The sequence below is a fragment of the Otolemur garnettii genome, unplaced genomic scaffold (genome assembly GCF_000181295.1).
Source record: "Otolemur garnettii isolate 467f Iridium unplaced genomic scaffold, OtoGar3 scaffold00352, whole genome shotgun sequence".
Lineage (NCBI taxonomy): Eukaryota > Metazoa > Chordata > Mammalia > Primates > Galagidae > Otolemur > Otolemur garnettii.
The window spans coordinates 3,585-12,358 of NW_003852747.1; positions in this window are offsets into that span (position 1 = coordinate 3,585).

Below are 8,774 nucleotides of genomic sequence, written 5' to 3' on the forward strand. Positions count from 1 at the left end.
TAGAAGAGGTTTGGGATCAAGGAACACCAAGAGGATAGTGAAAGATCTAGGAGAGCAGGGTTTTCAGAAGGCCCTCCAGTGCCCTGGGGTCAGAACCAGTGCTGGGTCCCCCAGGACCTCTGGGAGCTACTTCTTTTTTTTTTTTTTTGAGAGTCTTAGAATGTCACCCTTGGTAGAGTGCTGGGGCATCACAGTTCACAGCAACCTCACACTCTTGGGCTTAAGTAATTCTCTTGCCTCAGCTTCCCAAGTAGGTGGGACCAGAGGAGCCCACCACTACCACAATGCCCGGCTACCTTTTTGTTGCAGTTGTCATTGTCATTTGGCTGGCCTGGGCTGGGTTCAAACCTGCCAGCCTCTGGCTGGTGCCATAACCACTGTGCAACAGCTGCCAGCCTGGGAGCTACTTCTGTTTGCTCGGCTCTCAAGCCTTCTAACATTCCCTTTGGCTCCTTTCTTTTGGAGCCAAGGGGAATTAGAAAGTTTGTTCCCCAACAGCCTCTCACCCATGACCTGGAGGTCGGCAGCCGCACTATGCACTCTTAGGGACTGACGGGTATCTGAATTTAATATGGAGAAAAACAGGATACAATTAAGTGGTCCCGTTGCTTACCACAGATCTTCAATCCTGGACAATTGCCCCCAATTATGACACCGGAATTTCTTCCTCAGTAGGTCGTTGGTCTCAGGGATTCGAAGAATGAACCCATGGCACGGATGAGTGGTAAGCAGGGACAAAACTTTTGGGACAAAAGTTTACTAAGCAAGTTTTTTTATACAATTTAATTTTTTGTTTGTTTAATTTTTCTTATATAAAATATTTTTATAAAACAGGATTAATGTTTACTATAAAGCTAATTATTTATTCAAACAATCTGATAATGCAAAGGTATTAGATGGCAAAAATTTATTTTATTTATTTATTTTTTGAGTCCGAGTCATCCTTGATAGAGTGCTGTGGTATCACAGCTCACAGCAACTTCAAATTCTTCGATGTAAGTGATTCTCTTGCCTCAGCCTCCCAAGTACCTGGGACTACAGGTGCCCATCACAACACCTGCCTATTTTTTATTGCAGTTGTCATTATTATTTAGCTGACCCAGGCTGGATTCGAACCTGACAGCTTTGGTGTATGTGGCTGACGCCATAACCACTATGGTACAGATGTCAAGCAAATTTTTTTATTTTTTGATAGAGAAAGGATTTAGTTTCTTGCTAATCCAAATCATTAAAGTGTTACATTTTACAAATGACTCAGATAGTTTATGAACTATAACATGACTTTAAGGTTTTAAGTTACTGAAAAGTATTTTGAAACTATAATATAGGCTTCATTTTTGGAGTATTTCTTATTTTTTTTTAAGTCTCACATAGCCACCTGGTATTAAAGGAATAGAATTTATTTGGGTCCTTAATTTATTTACCAGGTGCAAAGTTTAAGGCAAAAAGTAGGAAGACTAGAGGGTTCAGTTTCTTTCAGAATAGCCCAGGGAAAAGTTGGTGTAGGGAAGAAGGAGCCACTTGGGTTAGACTTTGTCCTGTAGCTGCTGGTTTAGGCAAGGAGAACATGCTCTTAGACTTTTCACCACCACTTGTCTGACCTTAGCATTCAGAGGCTCAAAATCAAGAACATAAGCTTATAGTTAAATCTAGCAAAATTCAGAAACATTATTGAGGTGATAGTTTTATAATTTCTGAAAATCTGAATTTTAATAACTGCTTTAAACTTAGTTTTATTTATTAAAGAATACTAAAGTAAGGTGACCAGATTTTAACATTTGTAAAGCAGGACAACATGTCTGGGGGCAGGGCAGGGGCGGGGTAGGGGCAGGCAGGGGACGGGACAGGGCAGGGCCTGACAACAATGCAAACTTTGATAAGCAGTTCTCCATAATCACTTCTCAACAATTATTTGTTATTATTACAGTTTAACATTATAAAATTAACAAAAATAATATAAAACTCATATTCTGGTGAAATAGCCACCCGACAGCCAAAAACCGTACATTCCCTTCTTGTTTTCCACCTGTTCGTGCATTCATTCCAAAAATCAGGACTTTTTTAAAACACTGCAGGATGTAGGACAAATTGTTGAAAAGCGGGACGTCTGGTCACCCTATACTAAAGTCCCCTGAAGAAAAAGGTATTTGAGCTTTTTATTCTGTTTTACTGATAATTTTTTTTTTTTTTTTTTGTAGAGATAGAGTCTCACTTTATCTCCCTTGGCAGAGTACCGTGGTGTCACACAGCTTACAGCAACCTCCAACTCCTGAGCTTAGGCGATGCTCTCACTTCAGCCTCCCAAGAAGCTGGGACTAATTTTTGTTGCAGTTTGGCCTGGGGCCGGGTTTGAACCTGCCACCTTCGGTATATGGGGCTGGTGCCCTACCCACTGAGCCACAGGCGCCCTCCAATAATTTTTTTTTTTGCAATTTTTGGCCAGAGCTGGGTTTGAACCCACCACCTCTGGCATATGGGGCCCGCACCCTACTCATTTGAGCCACAGGTGCTGCCCCTGATAAAATATTTGATTTAAACATTTATTTCTTTTTAAAATCAATTAATGAGAGCTATTTTGCATATTCTGATAGTGAAATATTATGGGCATATGACATATATAGACATATAGAGAGACAGATACATATATAGAAACAATTTACATTTCCTGGCTTTCAAATATATATTGTTATTTAGACTATTGATCTTAGTTTACCTAGGTTTTAGTTATTTATTTTTATGTTAACCATTTTTATATTTTATAAATTATATTTTATCAAGAAAAAATAAAGATACATATTTTAACCTGATTTGTTATCTTAAACTATGTAACATCATTATAACAATTCAAGGATTTATTTAAAGGCTATTTTTCTTCAGAGTCAAGATAATTTTTAAAAGTCTGAGAAAGAGCTTGCAGTGTTAAAGGAGTTAGGTATTTAACTTAACCTTGAGATTTTATTCAAACAGTGGGGTAGGGTCATTAGACTTGATCTTCTAGCAGGCAGAGCAGCTGTGGAATACACAGGAGGGTGTATTTTATTTTCTTCTCCAGAGATAGAGATAGAGGAAGAAAGTAGAGGGCTTAAAATTTAGGGAGAGGAGAGAAAGTGGCTTTGGTGTTAACAGAGAAAGAGAGTGTTCTGAGCTTCTAAGTTATTTCTGTCTGTGAAATTTTTTTACCACAGTATGGGCTGCTATTCGAGGTTTTTTTCTGTTTTGGGGGCCAGTTGCTGGTCCCTCCTCCTTTTGCCCATCTGTCTATCTTCATTTGGTTATCAAAGACCATTGAAGTCAGATTTGGAATTCCACTTGTGGAGTCTGAGGCTTTTTTGCAATGTTTTGGAGTTTATGTAAGGTGACCAGATTTTAACATTGGTAAAGTGGGACACCATTGAGTGGGGGTGGTGGTGGTGGTGATGATGTACTTAATTAAAAATGTGGTCTATATGGAGCAACAAAAATTTTCGTAGAATGCAAAAATATTATTGTAATATATATTTTTTAATTTCAACATAAGTACAATTTACAAATACAATATGTTAAAAAATTATGTATAGTATTATTTTATTCTTTGACATATTTCTTATTTGAGTGAATTTTTTTTTAGTAGACTGCTGTCATTGTTTAAAAGGTCATGAAATTTTTCACAAGAATTTGTTAAATTATATTTCACACATAAAATGGCTTTTAAAGTCTCAACACTTAATTGTGATTTTTCTGATGCTCACACTTTATTTACTGTAGAAAAAACGCATTCAGTCGCAGCATTAGTTCCTGGTAAGGACAGCGTGTATCCCACAATTTTTAGTGCATTATTGTATGGAACATGGTTTGTTTAAAAATGATGAAATATTTCTAAACATTTGTTCTCTATTGTAATTTTTGCTGATGCCCAAGATTTAACCTTTTCCTTATAAATATATATATATATATATTTAATAATGATACCTCTTAAGTTGTAAGTATCACTTTCAAGGCCTGCACTAGACTTTTTACTGCCACTATAAAATATAAATAATATGAGTACTGTCTGCTAAATTCATGAAATAAATAAATAAATTACTTACCTAAATTATCTGAATAGCTGATTTTTTTTTTTTTTTATTGAATGGTAACTATGTACGTTAATGCACTTCTGGGATACAGTGTGGGGTTTTCACATAGAATAGCTGATTTGTTGACATCACTTGTCTCGGTGTTATGTTCTTTGGAGCTTCTGATTGGGGACGCAGGGGAAAGAACTGCAGATGGAATGAATATTCAAGGGAGACCAGGACTCGCTCTGGTCTGCGGCCCAGCCAAACTTTACTGATTACCTTATATACTTTCCAACATTCAGTAAGAATTTAACACATATACAAAGAAGTCAAGTAATATTAGGAAGCAACCATTTAAGATTACAATTTAGTGTGAAGGCTGAGGAACACATATACAATTGATTTTGTTTAGAGTAAAACATTTTGGAGCCTGGCTGTCGGCCCTCGCTCGCCCAAGGTAAAGTTATACATTATAATGCTAATGAGGGAAGAAGGCAGAGAATAGAACCCAATGCTCGGAAGACCGGTCTGTCCATCCTCCAGCTAACACCTTGGCTGTTTCTCCACACCCCCTAGGGAGAGTCACTCTACACATTCCTGCACATCAATAGGCAAGTGCAGAAGCTCAGATCCTCAAGGAAGTGCTTCTCAGAAACAATCTCCTGAAGGAGCACATTGAGGCGAACTGCCATGTCTTGAGCAAAGGGATCTTATCTCCTACACACTTGTTTAACTAGCACTAGTATGCAGTACGATGTGTATCTCGTGAGAGACAGTTACAAAATGTTTTCGTCATTGCCAATGCCAAAAAATGACATTGTTCATTAAGTCCAAACAATGGTGGTCAAATTCTAACAACTGATCAAAAATGCGAACTTTGATAAGCAGTTCTCGATAATCAGTTCTCAACAATTATTTGTTATTATTAAGTTTAACATTATAAAATTGACAAAAATAATATAAAACTCACATCCTGGTGAAATAGCCACGTGGCAGCCGTAAACTGTATACTCCCTTCCCATTTTCCTGCCGTTTCCTAGCTTGTTGTGTGTTCTTTCGAAAAATTGGAACTTCTTTAAAATGCCGTGGGACACGGGACAGGTTGTTAAAGATCAGCACTGTCCCAGCAAACACAGGATGTCTGGTCACCTTAAGTTTATGTTAAATATTAGGAGCTAATTGGGAGATGAAGTGTACATCTAGTATAGATTGTCCTTCCATGGTGCCAGGATTTAAATAGGGAAAGAGGGAGTTAAGATATAAATATATATATATATAGATAGATAGATAGATAGATATTTTTTTTACATATATATATACTTTTTTTTTTTTTTTTTGGAGACAGAGTCTCACTATGTTGCCCTTGGTAGAGTGCCCTAGAGTCACAGGTCACAGCAACCTCCAACTCTTGGACTTAAGCAATTCTCTTGCCTCAGCCTCCCAAGTAGCTGGGACTACAGGCGCCTGCCAAAACGCCCACCTACGTTTATTGTTGTTTTTGCAGTGGCCTGTGGAATCTTTTTAATACCTATTCAGTCCATTTCCTTTGAACTGAAGGGAGGGGTAGCTAATACTCTACAGAGAGATAGAAGTAAGCAAAAGGTAGCTGTATCAAAAATTGTTCCACAAAAGATATTATAAAATGAGGCAAAACAAAGGGGAATTTATGCTTACAAATGGGTTTTTTTAAGAATAAATGAGGAAAGTGAAAATGAAAGCAAAAAAGAAAGCTCTCACAGGCAAAAGAAATCAAACCTAATCCCGCCACAGACTACTGCATTTAGAAATGGTGCCTTTTTCGCTCTTACACAGAGATGAGTGTGACTGGTCTGTTTCTTGTCATTAGGGGCTTTCATGGGATTGTGCTGGAGGAAATACTCTACACCAACTTAATGCATGAAGTCTAGGAAGCCGGGAGAGAGGTGAACACTGACTCACACACCACGTGGCATAGTGAGACCATGCAATGACTCCCTGACTTCCAACTCTCTTTGGAAGTCTTCTAAATTTTCACTTTGTTCTTCCTAACTAAAAACTCTGTTACCCTGAAACTTGTGTATATTAGTTTTCTTTCTATCCACGCTGCCTGTGCCACTCCAGTTTTATTTTCATGTTCCATTCGCTTTTGCTTTTGGCTACCATCATGCCTCAGTTGAACTTTCTAGCTCAACTCTTTCTAGCTCAAGTAATGGAACCAGGTCAACTGAGTTAAGGGAATTGGGACTCCTCGATCCCCAACAAGGAGGGTTAGGCCCGCAAGTGGTGGGGAGCCCTGGTCTTCACTGTCCTATGGACCCTTGGTTGTACCACATTCTTCTTTCAGCTGGAAGCAGCCTTCCTTGATTGCTCATGACCCAGGAGACAGTTCCTCTATGACGCACTGGTTCCCCCAAGGCTACTGCAGTCTGTGTATGTACTGTTGGGCATTGGCTGTGGGTTCTGCAGGATCTGAGATTCCCGAGATGAGCCAGCTGAAAGGTTATGGAGCCAAAAATGAAGGATTATTCCAAGATGAAGGATTATTCTGAGGTGCAAGATGAAAGGAAAATGGACATCGGTTTGTGCAATTAAAATTACTTTATTCCAGGCGGTGGCTGTGGCTCAGTGAGTAGGACGCCGGCCCCATATACCAAGGGTGGTGCGTTTGAACTCAGCCCAGGCCAAACTGAAACAACAACACAAAAATAGCCAGGTGTTGTGGTGGGCACCTGTAGTCCTAGCTACTCAGGAGACTGAGGAAAGAGAATCACCTAAGCACAAGAGCTGGAGGTTGCTGTGAGCTGTGATGCCACAGCACTCTACTGAGGGTGACAGCTCGAGACTCTGTCTTAAAAAAATTTTTTAAAAAGGCTTTATTTCCATCTGAGTGCAGGTGGGATAAGATTTCCAATTGGGCCAGGAAGAAATCCACCCATGGGTAATGGCAAATGGGGGGGTTATAGGTCAGGAAGGTGGGAGTCAGGACATTCCCTTTAATGAGTTGGGCATCTGTTGTAAGAGTGGGCATCTATGTAAAGGTAAAAGGTTGGCCCATTTACCTTTCCCAGGTAGGCTAGCATAGGGGGTTGACACATTCACCTTTCTTGGGTGGGACATCCAGTGGAAGAGGGTAGGGTATTGATTCTTTAGGTGGGTCCACTCTATTTGGGTGGGGTTTGACTCTACACCAGCTGCAAAAACACCACCTGTGAAGATAGGGAAATGAGCTGCACCTTCTGTGCAGAAGCAGGATGCAGAGAGCAGAGTTCTATTGATGCAGCCAGAATTTCTCTATGTCCAGTCCTTGATCTTGGGGTTCTAGTAATGAAAACACAGACCATTCAAGTAGGGAAAAGTACAGAGCTTATTGATAAAGAAATAGATAAGAGAAAGGGGGAACAGAAACTCTAGCAACAAAATGGGGAACCGAAGTGGGCAGCCCATGTGGGCCTTCTGTATAAGGGTTTACATACTACTTTTCCTATCCTGTGTCAGGGGTTTGGGGAATGCATGTCTGTTAGCCAATCTCTGGCTGAGCAAATTGCCCTGAATCCTCTTCCTATTCCCTTGTGGTGCTCTCTTTTACTCCTTGGTGCATCCTAGCACTATGTGCAGCGGTTCTTAACCTGTAAGTTGCGGCCCACAGGAAATGTATTAAGGTGCCACGGCATTAGGAAAGTTGAGAACCACTGTTAGAGGCTCTGTTTGAAATGAGAGAAGCTGCTTCCTATTCTGGTTCCTCTCCTTGGAGGAGGCACATACTACTCATGTCTAGAAAAAGCTTTTGTTACTGTGTGTCTAAGATATAAACTCCCCCTCCCCCAAATTTAATATTTCTGAACCTGGGTGTGTTTTGTGCAGGTTTTCTTTTCCCCCTGAAAATCAGTTATCATGATGGTACATCTGACATCTTGGAACTGTGCAGACATGGTATAACCTGCTCTAGCTCCTACTGGTGGGGGGGGAAGGTCAGGGCTGCTGAACCCAGGCAGGGACCAACACATTGGTCTGTGGGAGTTGGCCTGGGACCCATCCTTCAGGCCCACCCTCCCTGCAGCCAACCCACACCGCACAGCCATGTAAGGGAGGGGCCTCTGGGTGGACACCCTGCATGCCAGGGAAAAGGTCCCCCACTGGGCCAGCTGTCAGCCTCCTAGGTTCATATTTCTAGGGAGTGATGGAGTGACACTGTGAATTTTCCTGCCACAGCTTGGAATCTGAGGGTGGCCCTCCACATGGATATATGGAAACCATTCCTTCTCACACCATCCTTTCCAGGATTTGAAATAGCCTAGACTTACCCAGTTGCCAGCTGCAACCCTCTCTTGTGCCTCTAGTATTTCTAATTACTGTCTGCATTTACTCCCAGAAAGCAGGCAGAAGAGGACTTTTGTCCCCAATGACACAATTATGTATGCATATTAATGGAAGCAGCCTCCCAGTGGTCTAGGTAAGACTCTCAAAGGTCAGTGTACTTGACTGTGCCTTTTCCAAGCTGGACCCCCGACAATCCTGACAATCCTCCAGCACCATAATCTCACTGGAATGCCATATGGTAAGCCTAAAGAAGCGTCCTGTGCCCATGACCTGCAAGAAAAAAGTGTGGGTGCCCATTGACAATGGCTGCAATGTGAATTAACTAGGGATCTCAAGCTGAGCCCTCAAGGCACACAGACCTAGAAGTGTGCACCCATGCCTGCCCAAGGCAGAGAGGGTGGGAAAAGGCACACAGACCTAGAAGTGTGCACCCATGCCTGC